Genomic DNA, 21,530 nt, shown 5'->3' on the forward strand with positions numbered 1-21,530 from the left:
CTTCTTCAATTCTTATTTACTTCTTCAATTCTTATTTACTTCTTCAATTCTTATTTACTTCTTCAATTCTTATTTTACTTCTTCAATTCTTATTTACTTCTTCAATTCTTATTTACTTCTTTAATTTCTTTCTTGTTTAAAACAGATCTACTAAACTGGATTTTTTGTTCTTGCTTAACTAAATATTTAGAGCTAAACTTCTCAAAGAAAAAAAAAAAGAAGAAACGTGTATTTATCGTAAAAAGAAGAAGCTGCAAGTTCCAAGATAGATTACAGAAAATGTTACAATATCGTCACTCGCGTTTCTCTGCTTTTCGATGTACGGAGTTGATCAACGTATATCCAGAAATTTGTGTAATTTTTCGATCTTTTTCTTTTATATTCGTGACTTGTCGATCTTTTGAATTTTTGACTTTAATTTAATTCCTCGACTTTTCATTAACTTTTAGGTAACGTCGACACATTTGCATACTTCCAACAGACATTTTTATTATCCAAAATGAAAGAACAATATGCAAAGGTACGTCACGACTTTACAATCGAAGAAATAAATTCGAATGAGCTTCGCTTATGGTATCGCCTTTTCCATTATACGATTGTTTGATTTTCTACTCTTTAAAAACGAACGCCGAATGGTATTTAAACATACGGAATACAAACACGTGTTACAAGCATGTTGCATTCATCCGTGGGAATGTAGTAACGCTTTACGCACTTCCAGATATCTTGTTTCCTTTATTCATAAATTAATTCACGCGGCCGAAGGCCGCCGCGTTTCAGAAGAAATCGATTCAAAATTGCAAAACTTATGTGCACGTGCTATCTTTCGCTCTTTTTCCACAGACGCATGCTGCTGTAGCTTCATCGTAGTCCTTTATTGTGTAGCGCTTAAGCTGTTACCACACATTATTCTCTCATTAATCTCAATGATATTGCTATCCCAAATTTGTGTCTTGCAATTCAATCTCGTCTTCGTATTCGTCTTTGCTTTGATCGATATTGATATTTGAGAAATGATCTCAAACACGTTAGAGACGAAACTACAATAAAATATATCACACATAGAGAATTATAATTAATTTGAAATTTTAATCTAAATTATAAACGAATAGGCCTACACACAAAAACAGACTTACAAAAAAGTATTCGAATTTTTTTTACGAATATATTATCTGTACTATTGAAGATATTTTGAAATTTCATTAAATTATATCGCTAATGTTTGTGACGTATCTGGAAATGTATCTAAGAGCTGACAGAGAGAGAACAATATTAAATATTGAATATTGAATTATGAAAATTATTAATATTAGATTATACTGTTGATAACGTTGATATAAGCTGTTTTTTTTTCTTAAAAATCATCGAGTTTCGCTCTTGCATTTATAAAAACCTTCGAAGAAAGAGATCCCGAAATAGAAATTAATACACATGATGAAATAATTTGCAGGAATGGCAAATTGTGCAATCGTCTACACGAAATAGTAATTTCGTGTTTTGCAGGCATAATTGCTTTCCAAACAGCTATTAGACAATAAAACTTTATCTTCCGCAATCAACATCAAACATACATTTTAACGTCGGAAAATTCGCCTGAACTATATTTTATTTACTCGAAGATCATTAAACATTAATTGAATTTAATCTAATTTTAAATATTATCGCTTTTCCTCGAGGTGCTCCTCCTAGCTGGCAAGCAACATGTTCTCTTAATAACTTCTCTATCTAAAATCAATCTTTCATATCATGGATCGTTAATTTATGCATCATCGCGATGTCTAACCAGTTTCTGATTTCCACGAATATTACCTATGAAAATTATAGGGAAAAAGCAGGATAAATTACGTTTTATATTTTTTACGGAGCAGTTTTAAAATTGAATACTGTACAGCAAGACTGTAATAAGCCACAATTTTTGTTTTTTTTCTTTTTTTTTCATTATACACGATAGAAATTATTTGATTTTGGAATTGAATACGTGTTCTTGCCATACTTTTGGATATTTTGAAAATATTAATACGCTTATATTATATAAAATCCATAAAACTAATCTTATCTTTATACCCGCGGTGTTCGATTTAATAACATCACACCAAAGTTGTTGTTTTATTTGATTTTAGGAATCTTTTCGTATATTATTGTAACTTCAAAAATATCAAAGTATTATTCATTTTAACAGATATGCACATTTTACTTCGACAAAATTTCCTCAGTTACACGTATCTTCGTATTTAACAGAATTCTTTCCACTTTTAACTGAAGCGTTTATTTTAAAAGTGATGTAAGTATATTTTTCGACAAAAATTGATAAAACGAGAGACTTACGTGTACTTTAACGTAAAACTTTTAATATAAACGAATTATAATTTCACTCTTAGAATATTCGTTCGTTTGAATCAATTGAAACATCGTTAATAAATGGAATAGCATAATCGCGTAATCATAATTATTTTGGAAGCGGTATAAGTCTATTTCTTAATGATCTGTAGCTTGTCCAAATAGTCGAGGCAGCAATAATTAAAAAGAAATGATATCGAAATTAAACAGCAGTATTTTACGTGTTTCAATTCTTCAACGACAAGCTTCCGACTTAAACTTTATATTTATCGTGAATCATCAAATCTTCTCTTCGATTTTATTCAGAGAAGCTGATAAGGAAGTTTGCGATATGTGTGAAGCACCGTTTATAGCTGCGATTACGAATGCAAATGTTGTCGTCCTATGTGTGTACGTACGACATGTAGACGAATCCCCGGGCATGTTGCGTTGTCATGTCGCAACGTTATCGGCGCTATCATGCACGCAAATTTTATAAGAACGATCAACGACGATGTATCTTTCCATGATCTTGGCGTGTGCACCTTTTGGATTTTGTTAAATAACAAAACGCACTAGAGTTGCTGAAATAATTTATTCATCGTACAGCATCAGAACAGAATATTTTTCTTCCGAGTTGGATTAAAATATTTACAAAATAATTATTTATTTACAAAATAATAAATATTTACAAAATTAAATAAAGAATGACTGTACTTCGATAAAAATTTGAAATCAATATCAAGCAATTACAGAAGATAATCTGTAGATATGCATAGTAATTATAAACAAACTGTACATAACGAGGAAATAATGAAACGAAAATTGGATACAAATCATAACGAGTATAACGAGTAATTGATATCAGAAATACCTATATATTCGCAACGTAGAATTGACGACCCTGAATAACAACATGCTAATAATCACCTTGTCGATCGAGTAATTAAAGGAACGTCTTCTGTGAGAATCACAGTGCGTACTTTCATAACGTCTTTATAAAGTCAGGCAAAAGCTATTGTATGCATAAAAATGGATTTATTAAAAGTATTAATTATGCACTATCCTGCAACAGAAAAGAGAAATCTCCTTCCTAAAAAAAAAAAGAAAAAGAAAAAAAAGGCGAAAGAAAAAAGATACTATATGCCTTCTAACGTTAATTTATGATACAGACGAACAAAAATGACAAGAGCAATCAGCGCGATATACCGATTGTTCCAATTTTCTATGCTCTACAAGATGACGTAATTTTGAAAAAATGTCAGCAAAAATCGTTATCTGTTTATGGTAATAATAACATCTCGCGACACACGTTGAACAGACCTATCAAACGGAATGATACAGGTATGTTACTTATAAGTAATCCCGATGATTTAGCGCTTTTATCGACAAATCTTAGAAACAACATATACTGCAGCAACCGAGACAATCTTCGAATTTGCAGCAGATCGTTGTAACCAACGAAAAAGAACGTTTTATGAACGTTGTTCAAACCGCTCGCAGGAAGATACCTCTGTTTTAGATTTCCTCTTAGATCAACGCAAGACGATGACTTATAATTCTTATAAATATCGATAAAACGTCTTTCTTCGCGCGTCTATTACGAAATCTATCCTCCACTGCGATAAAATATAATTAATATTTATCAACAAATTTCGAGAATTAAATCGACGAATAATTTGAATAGCTTTTCGCGTTCACGAAATCTTTCACGTTCGATTTCTTTTGGCAAATTTTCAAGGAGGAACCCTTTACTGGAATACGCGCGAAATTCAAACTTCGTTTTCAAACTGTTCCGTTGCGTAAGAAAGATCGTAAGAGCGATCTTGCATCTCGCGTATATAACATGTAATTCTCTTCTTTTTTTTCTTTTTCAAGGGTATCGGGTTTCTGAAGCAAATATCTTTGACGGTTAAGTCCCTGCGTCTCCGTGTTTCGCGAGTAGATTTCATTACTCAGCGAATTTGCCTGAAGCTATCAATGGGGCTATTTTGTTTCGGGAATCAGAAAAATTACCGTGTTCTTTCGTGACAATTGATTTAATTAACTGCGGCTCGAGGAAGATAAAAACGGAAAATATCGCGCTCATTTATTTTCGGTGTCGAAGGTCGCACGAATAGAAAATTTGTAATCCTCGATTGGCATAATCGACACTATCCGATCATAATTTTTTTATCTCTCGGGTAAACATAGAAGGTCAAAAAATTAGAACTCCGGCGATATCGAAGTTTGGAAATTTGGAACTTCGACGATTTGGAACATCGAGCGCATCGAAACTGGAATATTTGGAAATTCGGAAATTTAGAAGTTCGACAATTTGAAAATTTGAAAGTTATTATTAGAAAGTTAAAATTGAGTGTTAAAAAATTTGAAAATGTCGATGCGATTAACCTCGATATTCTTCTATATATCTGTTGATTTTTTCGTTCACAATGTAACAAACCGAAGAACCGTAGAATTTCAATTTGAAAAAGATATCAAAAAACATTTACCATGTGAAGAAACATAGTGAAACAAAGTATGGTTCACTGAACGGTTGATTCGCTTTTACTCGAGTGCTATGCGAGAAGATGATGGATAAAAAAGAGAATTGCGTAAAACACAGAGAATTGTACAAGTCGAAGATAAGTAAATGATGTGATGTTGGAACAATAAAATTGCCGATTGAATGATCATTGCGAGTACCGTGTGAATTACGATGAAACCAACTTTATCATGATTCACACACGGTATACGAACTTTTCAATTAATCCTATTAAATTTAATCACGCAAGACAAGCTGTTAATCAATTCACGTGTCAAGTATCATCGAGAACTAAAGTTTGTCTCTGTTTCTTTGTTTCTAAAGTCCTTTAAATTTAAATTCGTTGAGTCGTTAGTATATTTCCATATAGCTTTTACCCCATCAAATTTATTTTTTCTTAAATAGTAACATTTATTTTGTAAAATCTGTAAAACTAACCATTTTTTCTTTTCTACCATCGATTAATTAATGGTAAATCAATTTATATCAAATTTGTTAAATCAATTTCTATAACAATTAGTAATTAATATTAAAAGTCGAATAAATTAACGAGCCCCATTAGATAAATTCGTTCATTTCGTCGATAATGGAACGATTATTTCAAATTGTTTCATCGTTCGACTTTGAAAACCACTCAAGGAACTATCAGTTACACGATATCTGACTAACGCTTCGACGGATGGATAATCAACATTTAATTCACATGATCATTGTTTTTCCAGTTCACATATCATTAGCCGAATTCAATACCACGGTAAACCTGCGATACTAAAAATTACGTAATAATTTCTATTTTATAATCATTCTTTCCTACCTGGAAGAAATCGATCTTTCGTATATCATAAATCCCAATGTACGCAGCAAAGCAACTTAGAATTATACTTTTTTCTTTTCCTTGCTAAACAATTCATACTCAATTAATATTCCTGATCAATTAACCAGCCTAGCTGTCTGCTTATTATTGTATCTCTTCCAATCTGTACTATACTATACAAACAACACTGTAAATTACCATACGTAACATGGTGAAACACAGGAAATTCACAAATTCTCACTCCAAATACTCCGCAACTGCACCTCGTAATATCACTCAAATTTCCATGAGTCACCAACAGGCGAATTAAGTTAGTTAACCAAACACAGTTTGGGGAAACATATCAAACCATGCAACAACGTCGCAACGTTCTCGGCAGGTACACTCACCTGCGCGTCACCAGTTTATGTCTCTCGCTTTCCGGTCGCGTATACGTGTCGCGACAAAGCGACGAGGGAGAAGGAAGATTGCGATGGTAGTGAGAAGAGCGAGAAGGGAAAAAAGCGTGCAAACGAGTCACGAGAAAACCCAACGGTCGCGGTGAAGCAGGAGAAGCGGCTCTTTGGAATCGTAAAATCCCCGCAGTTCTCCAGTGACGTCTTCGACTTCGGCGTTGCTGTCGACGGGACGATCCACGGGAACCAAAGTCATCGTCCAATAGCCGCACACACGACGCTGGTGGGGCTCCGCTTTCGTTTGCACACGCTATAAAGCCCCGCTAATTGTCCACGCGGCGAACAGTCGGTGCGTGCCCCCTTTTAAACGACGATGTAGCGCGGCGTCCGAAAAATCGAGGATCCGTGCACCCAAGATCATTGTGACGATCGAGATCGAGCACGTGTCCTGGACTTGGATCACAGGATCACGAGAGTCGTTGCGATCCGCGATTTTTTTTGTTATTTTTCCAATTTCCGTTTTATCCTGTTGAAACAGTGAAAAGACATCCGGAAGAAGAAGAAGAAAAGAGTAAAGTTTGTTCGAAATCGACTTATCGAGTCGGACAAAAGTGAAGAAGCTAGATTTCATTTTATTTCTGTGACTTCTGCAGAGAGTTTCTCGTTTTAGAAACAAAACCACGACGAGATTTGTGATACGCCGAGTGAAGTTTCGCGTTGCTCTCGAACGATCGTGGAAAAGGTAAACGTTTGTTTGCACCGATCATTCGTATCGATGTGTCGCGTGAGACTTGAATTTTGGTACAGTGGTTCGTCGTGAAAGTATTTGAACGCTGGTCGTAAAAGGCTTTGGTGCATAATGTATGTTATCTGTTACACGAAACATTATGAAGCATATCGGGAAAAACTTGTTCGATATAACCGTACCTGTGTTATCTTAGCCGTGTCTCATTACGGTGATAATTAAACTTCAAAATGTTTCGCCTAACACACATATTATAATATCTACTATATCCATAAAGGACTTCTATAAGTATTTCAGCATTTAGCATAGATAACTTACGTATCTTTATTGTATGCGTTACATAAAATATTTAAAAATTTCTTTAGTATCGGAATGAGACATGACTATTGTATGTCAGTCAAATTTTTAGTCAATCTGAAAACTCATATAGGAACTACTGTGATATTCATTGATCGCGAACATAATACACATGATATATTTACAAAATGTTTGCACAAATATTCAGATATTTTCACGTAAGCTACTGTATATTTGCTATTTCGCGAAGAAGGAAAAAGAATGAAGTTCTTTCATTGCTCCAATCGTGTTTTATCTTTCATTAACACTTGCGTCGATAACCTACTTAGATGACCAAATTTCCCTCGTTGAAGATAACAACTAAAAGTTTGGTATTTGCTCCGATCAAGTTACATACATACCATTTCTTCGTAATTACTCGGTCTCTTTACTTCTTCTCACTTTCACGACCAATTTAATTAAAATCCGAGCCAATGACTGCTATAACACTGCTATAATATAATAATATATGGCTCTTAAGATTGGAAGTTTCGTTAAGTATCACGATATAATGGTGGTCCGTTAATTGATCGAGATTTTGATTTGTTAAATAAACAATTTTGTCCTTATTAGTTCTTTAAAATGTCTTCGTGATGTGACAGTCAGTGTATTTGTGCTGACCCTTAATATACTGATGTGCAGTGACTTTCACGTCTACATTTATTTAGTTCAGATATTTTACTAATTATTAGAAACATACTGCAGACAATGTAGTAGAGCCTCTCTTTTCTGAAATAATAGGAAGACGAAATTTCATTTATCCAAATACAGTTTAAGAGTAATCGACAGATTCTTTAAATATTTATGAATCCATAATCAGATAATTTTTTCAACGTAAATAACTACACAGAGTTACGTTCTTTATCGTACTTCGAATCATCGGAGTTCTTCTTCGAGTGCCACGAGTGCTTCGGCATGAGAAGATATCTTTTCATTAGCTTTTTCGTCTGCTGTTTTCATTTATATAAAATCGCCATTATTATCGTCTACGTGAAACATTTCATTACATCAGAATACTTACGGCTTTTCTACCGTTGCCAACATCCGAGGAATCTACGTGCTTTGAAGAATTTTCAATTATGTTTTTCTTCCTTTAATGTCTGTGATTCTGGCTTCTCCAATATCGTGTATTTTTGCTAATTTTGTTGCGCTTACATCACTTTCCAGTTTTCTCGTTTACATCGTATTTTCCTGCGATAGTTAGAACGCTTCCTAGTTTCATACCAAATTCGTATAATCACAATTCAATGAATCAAATCAAGGAAAGAGTACATTGTGTATGAACACTGACGACATACGTATGTACATATTTGAAACGGAAAAGGGCATTCGTTACGAAGAAATATTGTGTTTGGATAATAGAACGTTCGGATATTAGGCTATTTGGATAATACCGTGATATACATTTGCTACATCCATTTCGGTGTACCAATTAGGAATAAAAACATTAAAAAAACAAGTTGAAATGATTTACACAAGAAATAGAAAAATTACCACGGTATCTTAGAATGTTTTAGTATATTACGTACATCATTTTGCTTCTTTTGTTTATTTTTTCAGTAAGTGAAACACAGCGTCTGTGCCAGAATAACTAAGAGTAAGTTAGACGTTTCTGAGAAACTGTGACTAACTCCGAGTACAACATACGATAGAATGGTAATAATAGTGAAACTTATATACTAGGTAAACATTTCTAGTAGGCACTATTATGACAAAAATATAACAGTACAAAGTAACTTAGGAGTAACAGAATCATAAAGTTCTTTAAGGACCCTTTGTGAAGAAACGTCGATGATGGCATAAATATTGGTATGCTGAGAGTTGAAGGATAGACGTCTATAGAATTTTGATAGTATCTGTCAGATATCTGTATCTCGTTGAAGATCAACAGCATCGGAGATTTCCTAGAACTCTGGCTCATTTAACAGCTAATTATTTTAAAGAAGGTTAGACAGAAGAAATATGATAAATCCATTTATGTTGATTTTCTAATTATAGCGTTACTTGATGATTAAGTATAAAGTTGAAGAGGAATAAACTTACTAGATCAAAGTCCTTTAAAGCTTGCTTATTCTTTCGAAGATAACTAACAAATCCGCAAAACTTTGTAGAAAGCTGTTTAATCACAAAGTTAAATAGATTTTTGAAATAGAAAATTTGCCAGCTGTGTATTCAATCTTAACGCTAGAAACTAGCAAATCAGACAAAATCACTGACATCGGATTTGTTGTTTTTGGAATTTCTAAAAATATACAAGTGTTTTCGATAGCATCACTTAGTGTTCATCGATAGTGTTCACTTTTATTGGAACAGAAACGCGACTATATATACTTATCCATTATCGTGATATTTATCGAGACTATGTATAACATATTTAGATGGGTATCAAAAGGTCGGACGTTTTAATGATAAAATTATGTTTTTCTAAAGAACGTAAACTTAGAAAACTGCCTTCTTCTCTATGAACTTGGTATGTTTAAATGCCACGATCGACTAACAAAGCACTGTACTACAAAATACCAATCGGTGCCGATCAGTGAGAGGTAAACTCACTATTCTAGAACAGGTGGTCAAACACTGCAATTAAGCAACAAGAATAGGACAACCGTGACTCATATAGTCTTTCAGAAGCCAAAATGATTAACTCTTTGTACACTAGTTCTTGCGCATTATCCTGGCACACGGCGTAAGCGTTCAATTTTTCTAGAAGAGAAATTACTTCCATAAGCTCAATTTGTCGCAAAAAAGAACGCCGTAAACAATCATAAATTCCAAGATGAATAAGAAAAAAATAATTCCAATGTTGTCGCTGGACCATGGACTTTTATCATATAAAGCGATAATTAATCTAACTTACTCATTGTGTATTACAACAAATTTTTATTTCATTCGTTGCTTATTATGCAAAAGCTTATTCGCGTTAAATATGGTAGAACTCGATTAATTAATCGAACTTTTACCGATTTGAAGCACTCACTTGAACGTGAGCTCGTATCACGCGAAAAATGATGAGTAGCGAAGAAAATTGGTGAACTCTTGTTATATGAATTCCAATCGATCCATATAAATTGTCCGTCAGGAAAATCAGATAATTGGGATTGCAATCTTAAATAAAATGTCTGTTTCTATCGACTACAATAAGTGTTTTAATGTATCATATTAAGAAACAATTAACTCGATAACGCCATTATAAATAAATAAATAGAACGATAATTCCTCGAAAACGATGGTATTCCAATATTAATAACAGATTTCTTTCCTTTCTTTTCTTCGTTTTGCCTTACGACCAAGAAGAACACCAATCAATAGGAAGACTTACGGTTGGAAGTGAAACCAAACGATCGTTCCACTTTGTATTGTTACGAGTCTGTAAGTTTGACTTTGTAGTTTGTGCGAGTTCCGCGAGATCAAAACGCTATGCTGTATCTCGTGTGCATCGAATGAATTTCAATGGCTCGATCGCGATCACGATCGCTTTCCCTGATCGATTCGAAGGCGAGAAAACTGGCCCCGCAGGGAAAAATCACGTATGCAAACTATATGTATCCATGCTAGCCATGATCGCTCTTATTAATTAGTTCTGGGATGTAATAGTTGTTCAAGGTGCGCACTTTTGTGTAACCGGTTACCGAGAACGTTTGACACTCGAGTTATGACGATCGTTACGAGCCTCCATTTTCATTGGTGCGTCGGTGGACGAGTTATTGCTACTCTGCTATGCGTTTTCAATCGGGAAAGGTCGGTTTTGAAGCTGTGTTCAATATTCACGCGTAGCTTTTGCTGGAGCATACGTTTCTCATTAATTTCACGGATCGATTACTTTGGGGAGGTTTCTTACATTTTTTAATCGTAAAATTATTGGTTGTAAGATTTTTTTGATATACCATATTCTAAGGGATCTCGCTTTTTTAATGTTGTAACAATTTTCTAGAAATTGCAATGTAATTCTTAATCGAATTTTTGAGCCAGAATTATTTAAAATCATTATATCTAGCAATGCACGAGAAATATCGCAATACTTGTTTCATATAAGTTATTATATATACACACAGACAAATTATTTACATGCACAAATATCGCTTGCATTTTTTTGTCAGAATAAGGACGGTACCTGATGGGAAAATTCGTATTAATTTAGGTGGTCCTGGCTTAACGTTAGGGATAAACACGTGTTCGTTTTATTGCACGCTTTACGCACAATCCGGAAATCAATGCTAACTTAGTCGATCGTTGTTCAAAGCGAACAATTTATCACAACTGACTAGTTGCTACGTAGGAATGTGTTTATTCAGTATTTTTGTTAAGGAAAATGTATTTTTAGTGTTGTATACTTCATGTATATACAGATGCAGCTACGACTCGGATAATTACTGATTAATGATAGCAATCTGCTATAATTGACTAATACTTACTATAATACGTTTACCTATTTTGCATACAATTTCTTTTATCTTTTTTTTTTTTTTTTTTTTACTATGAGCAAATGGTGTTGGATCGAACGCATTATGTATCTTTTTCAAATTTTCTTATTTTATATTTTATATTTTTATTTTATAGCTTCCTTGAAAATTCTATGAAAATTAGGATTTTTAATGATTCGAAGATTAGAAAATTCGAAGATCGTGAGATTAGAAGATTCGAAAATTTAGACTGAACAATTTGGAGATTTGCAACCTTGTGAATTAAAAGATCCAGAATTTGTTAGACTTATTAAAAAATGGTGTATTCAAAAATAGCATATTCTCTTTCGAAGACATTTTTCTCAATTTATCCTATTGGAAAGTACAAACTTCATATATCACTTGAATCTCGATTAGAATCTCAATTAAAGTAGTCATCATTCCACATAATCATTATCGCCAAAAATGCCATTCAATTTGTGGTAGAAAAATTCTTTTCTCGTGTCCATCGACATACCGTTGTAACGTAAAGTGCGTTACAGTATACGCGAAATAATTTATGCAAATGTTACCAAGACCCTAGAAAATAACAGTTATGTCACGGACTGGTCACTTCCGGTTCTCTCGTCATTAATACTCTTTGTTTTATCTAAGTTCGTGGTAATCGCAACGAACATTAATTACACAGAACCGTAATAAATAACCATCTACACTTATGAAACATCTATGTATGGACTATTAATCGAACGCGATCATCTCGTAGATTTCGTTAAAGATCAAATCTAACCGCAATTATCTTACAAAAAATGTCATTAAATTAATAATATTTTAAACGAACTTAATTCTACGAGAAATTTCATTGAACGCTAGTAAATTAACGATATTTAAATAATAAATAATATTTCATCAAATAAAGAAATAATTAATCAATTAAAACTTGCAGGAACGATTTTATAATCGATTTAATCATCGATCTATTTTCGAAATGATTTGCAAGATTGAGATCTGAATCGTGTAAATTGCACGGTGTAAATATCATATCGTGTTGTACGATGGTTGAAAAAAAGCGAGTTTGTGCAAAAGGGGATTTCTCTTTGGGGTATGAAAGGTTTCTTAGAAGACGAAGGTGGTTGGGAAAGAGTTTAATTGGCGGAAAATTAAGGATTCAATTATCAAAGGGAGCAAAAGCTTTCGCGCGTATATTTTATATTGAAAATGATTGCTCTTGATTCAACGTTTATAACGTTAGCCTTCGTGAAGTAAAAGTAAAATGGCGTTCGCTAACGGTGTCGAATTTTTTCTTAACGATTCTAGTTGAATAATATCACGAATTTGTCGGGATTATTGTAACAATAATTTTACTTACTTGTTTTAATTATCCAGTAATTAACTGTAGTAATCGTTCACTGATAGAATCAAATTTTTATCGAAAATTTTATTTAAACAAGATTCAAAGATTAATACAAATTACTATGGAGCTACAATAATTTCGTTTACTTCTTTCATAAGCACACAATCTTTACGATAAATATCTTCCTTGATAATTTTATTTATGTAATACCTACTTGGATTTTTTAATAATTAACTATAATTGCTTTTTTATTGGTGCTTGTTTCTTAACTGAATAATCTTTAAAAAAAAAAGGCAACAATCGTGTGACATTCTGCACAGTGTCAAAATAAGCAGGAACCGGAGGTATGGTGCTCTATTATTTAAAATTTTCATTAATTGTCTTTAGAATTAATTATTATTTACACATTACGCACGATACATTTTGTGTATTTCATGATCATTTCTTCTAAACAAACTCTTCTATTCCAATGACAATTTACATCTGATTACATTACATTTTTATTTAACAATCCTCACGTCTCAAAAATATTATCTTCCTATTTGCAAAAAGGATCTAATAAGAAGCAAATTATTTAAAGGACACTCCAGTTAGAACGTACAAGTGACAGCAATAAGCCTTCGATAGTATCCTCCTTTTTGCAATAACCTTGCAAAAATGTTCAAGGATCTTTCCTTTTCTCTTCCTCTCTAGCAAATTCAAATCACTTTTTCCAGTACACTCTGTATCACCTTGAATTAGCCTTTACCTAAGATTATATCGTGTCAAAAAGTAGCATGGCAATATATCTAGACAATACAAACATCTACTTCCTTTCATCTCGACTTTAGATTTCATCTTCTTCATCTTGATTTCAACAATGTCGTTCACCTCACCTTGAACCCGTTTAAGAAAATTTAGCGAAGAAGAGATTTCTCCGCTTAATAAGAGAAACATCATAACACGTTGATAAACATGAGAAATTATCCGGCTAAATGTAACGAAGAGATAGACATAAGAGAACTTGCTACTAAAACAACAGTCGCTCACGTGAAAGTACTCGGGCACTTAAACAAACCTTTGGTGATTTTTATACGAGACACTTTGAGATTTCATTGACACTGAAGTGAGACACGATCGTCGTAATTACATTGAGAAAATTTGAAACAGATCTAAACGTGTATATAGAAATTTCATATATTTATTGGAAACATATATTATTGTTATTTTATATATAAAAATTACCAGAGTATTTGAGCAGTCAATTATTCGCTAAATTAATAAGAATAATAAGCCACGATGTACGTAGTAAAATCATCATCATGTGTTATATACATATTAATTTTTCATTTAACATATATATTTGCGAAATATATATACATTGTCTCATGTATATATATCTTCAATATACAATCTCAGATTGATTCCAAATTTTACTATTATAATCTCGATAATCGTATCTCGTTAGAGTGCTAACGAAATTATAGAACGTTTCGTGATATGAAAGTGTTCGAGTACTTCCGTGAGCCACTGTATATCATAAGATCGATCACCTTGATCGTTTATCGATCTGTATTCCTAAAACACATAAAAAGGTATGAACGCATTGCAACACGAATTTATTCGGCGACCTAATAAGACCCCATTCACCTTGAACTTAGTTTCCTCGTAACGTGTAATTTGAGTTAAGTAGGTGATCGAGGATCATTGATTCGCAGATATCGAGATAATGACAGTCATGGTGGAGTCCGTAAAAGCCGAGGAGGGCGAACGTCCGAAGATCGAAACCTTCGACGACATACTACCGTACGTTGGCGAGGCCAGCCGCTACCAATGGTTCCTTTTCATCATGCTCCTTCACCTTCGTCTACGCGTTCCTCTACTTCACGCATTTCTTCATCACGCTATTGCCAGCTGAACACTGGTGTACCGTTCCGGAACTCGAACGATGGAACCTCACAGACAAACAAAAGTAAGTGACACTTCATGTGCAATTTGTCTTATTTGAATTATTGAGTTATACGTAACGAACGATCCTACATAGTTTCTTTATGTTCGAATTTACCCTGTTACGCGATAGACATTTTCAGCTCGGGCAGATCGAAATGGTCAATAATCATGTTGATCGTATAACAAATCAATACATGTTTTCATTAAAGACGTTCCTTTCGATGTCTAGAATTAACCACCTTCTATAGGAGACAATTTATATGCATATGTACATATCTGTTCAAGTCACGTGCACGTAGTTTAAACCAGGCTTCTTGAAAGCCTGTTTGTTTTCCATGCAGGTCGCAATAAATATTCTCGACGACAGAATCTTCCACTTGCACGGAGATTTCCATTTTCTCAGCTGTGATAGCGTATCGCATCGCGACAATTTGTTTCTTTAAAACCACAATATAATATCTGATAACTTGCACGAAACAACTGTGTTTATTGAATCAGGAAAACCCAAGTATCGCGTTGTATATGTAAATGCATATGTAAATATCGTGTCGTACGGGAGTGGGGGAGATACCTGTAACCAGTTTGCGACGAGATAAAAATAGTTGGAAATCGCGATTCCATAGTTATACTATTATCAACGTCTTTTTCACGTGTTCTATTTCAAGAACGTAAGGAATTACTTGTGAAAGGATAGGAAGTCTGGATGGCACGATTCCAACGAATCGTGTTACCATTCTTGACGACGCATGCGAGATCTGGTTTTCTACGATGCGTCAACGAGGAAAATCGTTCGTTACGCTTGTTTTCCATTGAATCACCCTGGCCAAGGCGAAACTATCGCTTTGTAGATCGACGATTTCTTAGCGTTCCGGGGGCCCGCCGGAAACCAGTTTGGTCGACGACCTCCGGCAGATTCTAGACGTTCACGTGTTCCGCGAACTGATCGGCTAGGAAATTCTTTTTCGTTTCGCATAATTTCTCGAATCTCCCCGCGTACCGTTTATTTGTCTGGAAATAGACTCACCGATACGTGCAGCGATCGGTAATTAAATCCCAACACAATTCGAATGCCTCGGAGTGCAACAGATACGGGACGATCGTCCTTCCAGCTCTTGCCTTTGTTCCTATTTTTACGGTCATTGTCTCTTTTCCTCTTTTATATTTTGTGCTTTTGTTTTCCTGTTGTTTTATTTTTTCACCTTTCCCATTTTTGATTTTTTTTTTTTTTTGAAAAAGCAGATTTATAAATAATAAATAGGCCGCGGATTTTTATGCGAATTTTATTTTTACAGAAAATTTAAAAATGCGAAAATGTAAACACTATTAAAGATAATGTGTTATTACTGTTACTGATATCGTCGTTATTCTTTATTAGAGAAATTATTATAGATTTTTATATTGTTATGTATATTACTTTTGTCACATTTTTTATTTAAACAGGATTCGAATTAAGTTTCAAGGAATTGGACCAATTTAAGATTAGGATTAAAAACTATGCACTTTTGAGTAGAAATTTCATCTTAGTTTTCCAATTTCTCTCCCTCTCTCTACCATTTGCTGTCATTTTTCCTTGGTTATTTAAAAAAAGATAAGAAAATCAAAGGAAAATTAGTATTCTTAAAAATACTTCTTGCAAATTTCATCATCGTTAATGTAACGTATTCTTGTTTTATGTAGGATTGCACTATCGATCCCTCCAGCGTCGAGTGAGGAATTGCTGGCGGAAGGTGCGACTTCGTTTTCGCGATGTAACATGTACAATGTGAACTATACCGACATATTGGAGAGTGGTATCAGAGAGGCAGACCCATCCTGGCCAATAAAACCATGCCAATATGGATGGACCTTTAATCACACGATGATACCATACAAATCTATAGCTGTCGAGGTAAAATCACAAGAGAAAATTATATTCTTTATATAAAGTAACTTCAAACACCGATTAACAAATTTTTATTTAAATTAAAACTGTTGGAACCGTCGTTCTATAAATATTTACGGTCTTTCATAAAGCTGCTGACGATAGCATATAATGCAGTCATTATAAAAGAAGTCCTTGTTGGTTGCACGAACTTAGACGTAGGTGTAATTACTTGTTATGCTGTTTGCATCTTAACAGAGCTCGTTTATAACGGAACATAAAATTAACCTTGTCATCCTTAATTATTTGTACGTCTCGGCGTATTAAATCACGAACATGAATCCGTTTATATAATATCGCATAAATCGAAAAGTGAAAGTTACAACTGTACAATAGACAGATATTTCGAATTGAACGTATAAATACGCACTTGGTAACTTCTTACGACTCAAGACATTTTTATCGAATATTTATTGTTATTATTATTATTTCTGTAGTAACTTGTGGATTCTTAGAGTAAGTGATAAGTGATGATGGTAGAGTTTAAAGTTTGATGTATTTTAATGAGTGATATTCGATAACAAAAGGACAGACTACGATATCGTCGCAAGCCGACTCACACTCCGTATCCGCTCAACTCGCACTCTGCTTCTCGACTGCCTCTCTGGCCGTTGTAGCACTCTATTGTCTATTGCTGGGCCCACCGCACACGTGTTCTACAGACGCTCGTAGCCAGGGTCACGTAGGTCTTTTCGGCAAAGCTATTTACCTGAAGGACTCGGTAATGCATTGATGGAACCGACAGCGCCTCGGCTCTCGCGACATTGTCTGTAGTTAGCTCGACATTTCCTAGGCCCTTCTTCCCGATACTACATTTCTAATTTCTATTTCTGCTATTTTATTACTAAAAAAGTCCTACTTAAATCGGGAGATACTATCTTCTACTTAACAAATTTATATTCCTTCCACTATGACAAATTCTCTAATCATATCCAAGAATTATGCAAACTACCTCTACTATTTTATTACTAAAAATATTACCAAAAGACTACAATTAACTAACCTACGACTCAGGTTTTCAATTCTGATGATATTAAAAAACTACGGAATTTATTACTCGTCCTTTCGTCGTCTTCCTTATTCTCTTCACCTTCTATCGATTTTCTAACCACGCGGTGTTTTTTCATAACTAGCCGCAATTATAAAGCATCCCCCTTTTCTGTTTCAGCTGGAATGAGTATGCGACCACGCATTCCTTGGCTCAGCAGCACAATCGGCCTTCTTCGTCGGCAGCATTCTTGGAGGCTTAATATTCGGTTACATAGCCGACCATTGTGGCAGAATTCCAGCGTTGGTTGCGTGCAACGCGGTTGGTTTCATCGCGTCTGTCGGCACTGCGTTTTGCAACAGCTTCTGGAGCTTCTGTCTGGCGAGATTAGTCGTCGGTACCTCGTTCGATAACTGCTTCAACGTGCTTTTCATTATCGGTGAGTCATCGAGAAAATTATAAGAGAGAAAAAGCTGTTGAGAATAGGAAAACTATAATTTATGACCTAATAATGAGGCGCCGGTATCGGTCCCGTTTTACGTAACGATTAACTATTTATGACGTGTTTGAATAAATGTTTATTGCCCTATGTCGGTTTGTTTTTTCTTAAGTCAAATTTTTATTCGAATTTTACGATATCAATTTTAAGATATTTAATGGTAAATGATTTTACTGAAACTTTATATTTTGGAATTATATCTCGTAATTTGAAATTTGTTGTGTAATTGTATATCTAGTTTGGTATTAAAATTACATGTGTCTAGGGATACTTTAAGATATTTTATTTTAAACGACAGGATACTTAATTCTGTATACTTTTCTGGTATGAAATTGTATCTTTCGAGTGACCTATTTCCCTATGGAGAATAATCTTCGGTTATACCACGATTACTGAGGCACTCTCCGTTCGATATTGAGATGAAAGCAGTGTTCCTTTTAAAATTCTTTTTAATTCAAAACGATCTTACATTGTCGATGTTAATGATTTATAAAATCTACAAATAAGTCTGAATATTTGAAATTAGATTGGTAAAAAACGAAGAAAGGACAAACCTAAAGGAAATAAGGAAACAATATTATTATATCAAATGAAGAAACGAAATTGACGAAACATTTGGGAAGATTTCTATAACGATGTAATACAATAACGATATCACGAATTATTCTTTCAGTGATCGAATATGTCGGTCCGAAATATCGAACTCTGGTAGCGAACATGTCGTTTGGACTTTATTTCGCGGCAGCCTCGAGTCTTTTGCCTTGGATCGCATATTGGATCTCAAATTGGAGGATCCTCAGCATGGTCACCGCGTGTCCTATGGTGGTTGCGTTTGTAGGACCATGGATTGTTCCTGAAAGTGCACGGTAGTTTAATTCCAATTTCTTTTTCATTATAAAAATATAATACAAAGAAATTTCGTAAGTAAATTAGTATACGATAGTATAGTAGACATTTAATCTTACCTCGTCCTTTGGATTATTTTTGTATCTTCGTATCATCGGAAAATTCTTTAAAAATAATCCTCAAAGAAATATAAGAAATTTCTTTTACGTTAAAGTTTCTCTTAAAACATCAAAAGTCCTTTGAGACCGGACCATAAAAATTCCAAAATTATAGCTGAATTAAATTGGGTAATATTTTATCCAGCAATACATACTATCTTGGGATCGGTTATTACATCGATTCCTCTGTCTCGTAAATAAAACATAATAAAACATCTCAAGGTCAACATCTTTCTCTCGATAAGCCATCACATTTTTAGCTGTGCAAAATAAATGATTGATGCGTAACTAGACAGCTCTATTCAAATTTGCACAAAAAGTTTGTCGATACAAAAGGTTGGTGAAAGTGATGATTTTGAAAATTTCTTACAGGCTTTTATAACGTTTGCGTATTTCATATACTTCCGTAGTTGGTACATAACCAGTGGCAGGGTGGACAAAGCGATCGAGATGCTGAAAAACTTCGCTAAAGTGAACGGTAAAGAGGTGAAGCAAGAAATATTCGACGAATTTGAGAAAAGTTGCAAGGCGATGAATGAGAAGGATCAATCGCATAATCAATACACTGTCCTACATCTCTTCAAGCTGCCACGACTTGGTCGTATCACTATCATGCTCATCATTTATTGGTAAGTTAACCTTTCCAACATCAATCGAACAAACTACACAGCTAGAACTTTTTACTTGTAAATTCTCAGCAATGATTACAATATTATTTTAGAAAAAACTAAGACACCAGAGAAACTTATAATCATATACGAAAAGATATACAGGGTGGTTGGTAACTGATGGTACAAGCGGAAAGGGGGTGATTCTACGCGAAAAAAGAAGTCGAAGATATAGAATAAAAATTTTTTGTTTGAGGTTTTGTTTTCGAGAAAATCGACTTTGAATTTTCGCTCGGAAAAATTAAAAAAAAATTCTATTCTATATGTCGGGCCTAGCCACGTGTGATGTTGCCTCGGAGGTGTCGATACAATGGGACATACGTTGTATTAATAATCAAACTTCAGGCAGAAACTGCCTAGCAACGGCGTTTGGAACCTTCTCGATGCTTCCAAACGGGTATAGAAAACAAATGCAATCGTACAGCGAGAAAAATTCCACGAGGCTGGCATTCGTGTGATTGCTTTGGAGAGTGATACATCGAGCATTTTCAACAATCGTATTTTGCGCCTAAGATTAGTTTACGTTTAGTGAAGAGTTATCCCGTTGACTGTGGATTCGTTTGAACCCAAAGACATTGTTAATAGTGTTCATTAAACTTATTATTCATACAATTTATTATTCACTAATTTTATCATTCGTTAAACTTATTATTCATTAGACTTATTATTTGTTAAGCTTTGTGATAGTCCTGTATATACGTGTAAATATAATCTCGGCTTTGTGGAACAATGGCTAATTCACGTGAAGAGTTGTTACAAAATTCTAACCATAACCCGACATATATTTTCGACTTCTTTTTTCGCGTACAACACCCGCTTTCCGCTTGTATCACCAGTTACCAACCACCCTGTAGATAGGAAAGGTATTCAATTTTATACTTCCTTTACGTTTCTTATATTTTCTTTGTTTTTAATACTATGATAATTCTGAATCTTCCTGCATTTCCTAAAATAAAATTAACTAAGAATATGTTCTTAACTCTCAGCCTCACGATATTCCAATTATATTACACCGTTAATTCAACCAAGTTACCAATCAGCCTCGACGCTACTTCCCTGTCTTTATAAAACCAGTATTAAAATAGACACAAATTACCATAAACTAGATACAAACTACTCGAATGAACATTAAGAGAGTATATGGGGCATTTTATGTGGGTCATTAAGAATCTGCTTAAGTATATAATTAGCATCGATAAACGTCAAACGCGAGGGAACGAGTATGCGAAGGATTAATAAACGATCTTGAAGTCCAGCGTGATTTATGTATGACTCGGCTGATTCTTTTCTAGGTTGCTGATGGTGTGGGTGTTCGACGGCCACGTTTGGAACATGAAACTTCTGGACCCCGACGTTTTCACGTCGTTCTCTTTAGCGTCCCTCACGGAACTTCCGGCCGCTGTTCTACTCGCCTTTTTCCTCGACAGATGGGGCAGACGATGGATGGGTTTCGCATCGATGTTCCTCTGTGGCATTTTCTCCTTCGTTGCCATCGCTACCCCCTCTGGTAACATTTTTTCTTTTTTTTTTTTTTTTTATTTCTTGATAAATGACTTGTCAATCGATATTATTCAATAAAATAGCAGGAACGTGTGAATAGCAGTGAGAAAGCGGGGGTGAATTTTATAGAAAAAATCCGA

The 21,530-nt window shown here is 34.3% G+C and overlaps 1 pseudogene; it reads left to right on the forward strand.

Moving 5' to 3' along the window:
* Positions 1 to 21,530, forward strand: part of LOC126876096 (carcinine transporter-like) — a 51,222-nt pseudogene that overhangs the window by 28,013 nt on the left and 1,679 nt on the right.

The sequence above is a fragment of the Bombus huntii genome, unplaced genomic scaffold (genome assembly GCF_024542735.1).
Source record: "Bombus huntii isolate Logan2020A unplaced genomic scaffold, iyBomHunt1.1 ctg00000064.1, whole genome shotgun sequence".
NCBI lineage: Eukaryota > Metazoa > Arthropoda > Insecta > Hymenoptera > Apidae > Bombus > Bombus huntii.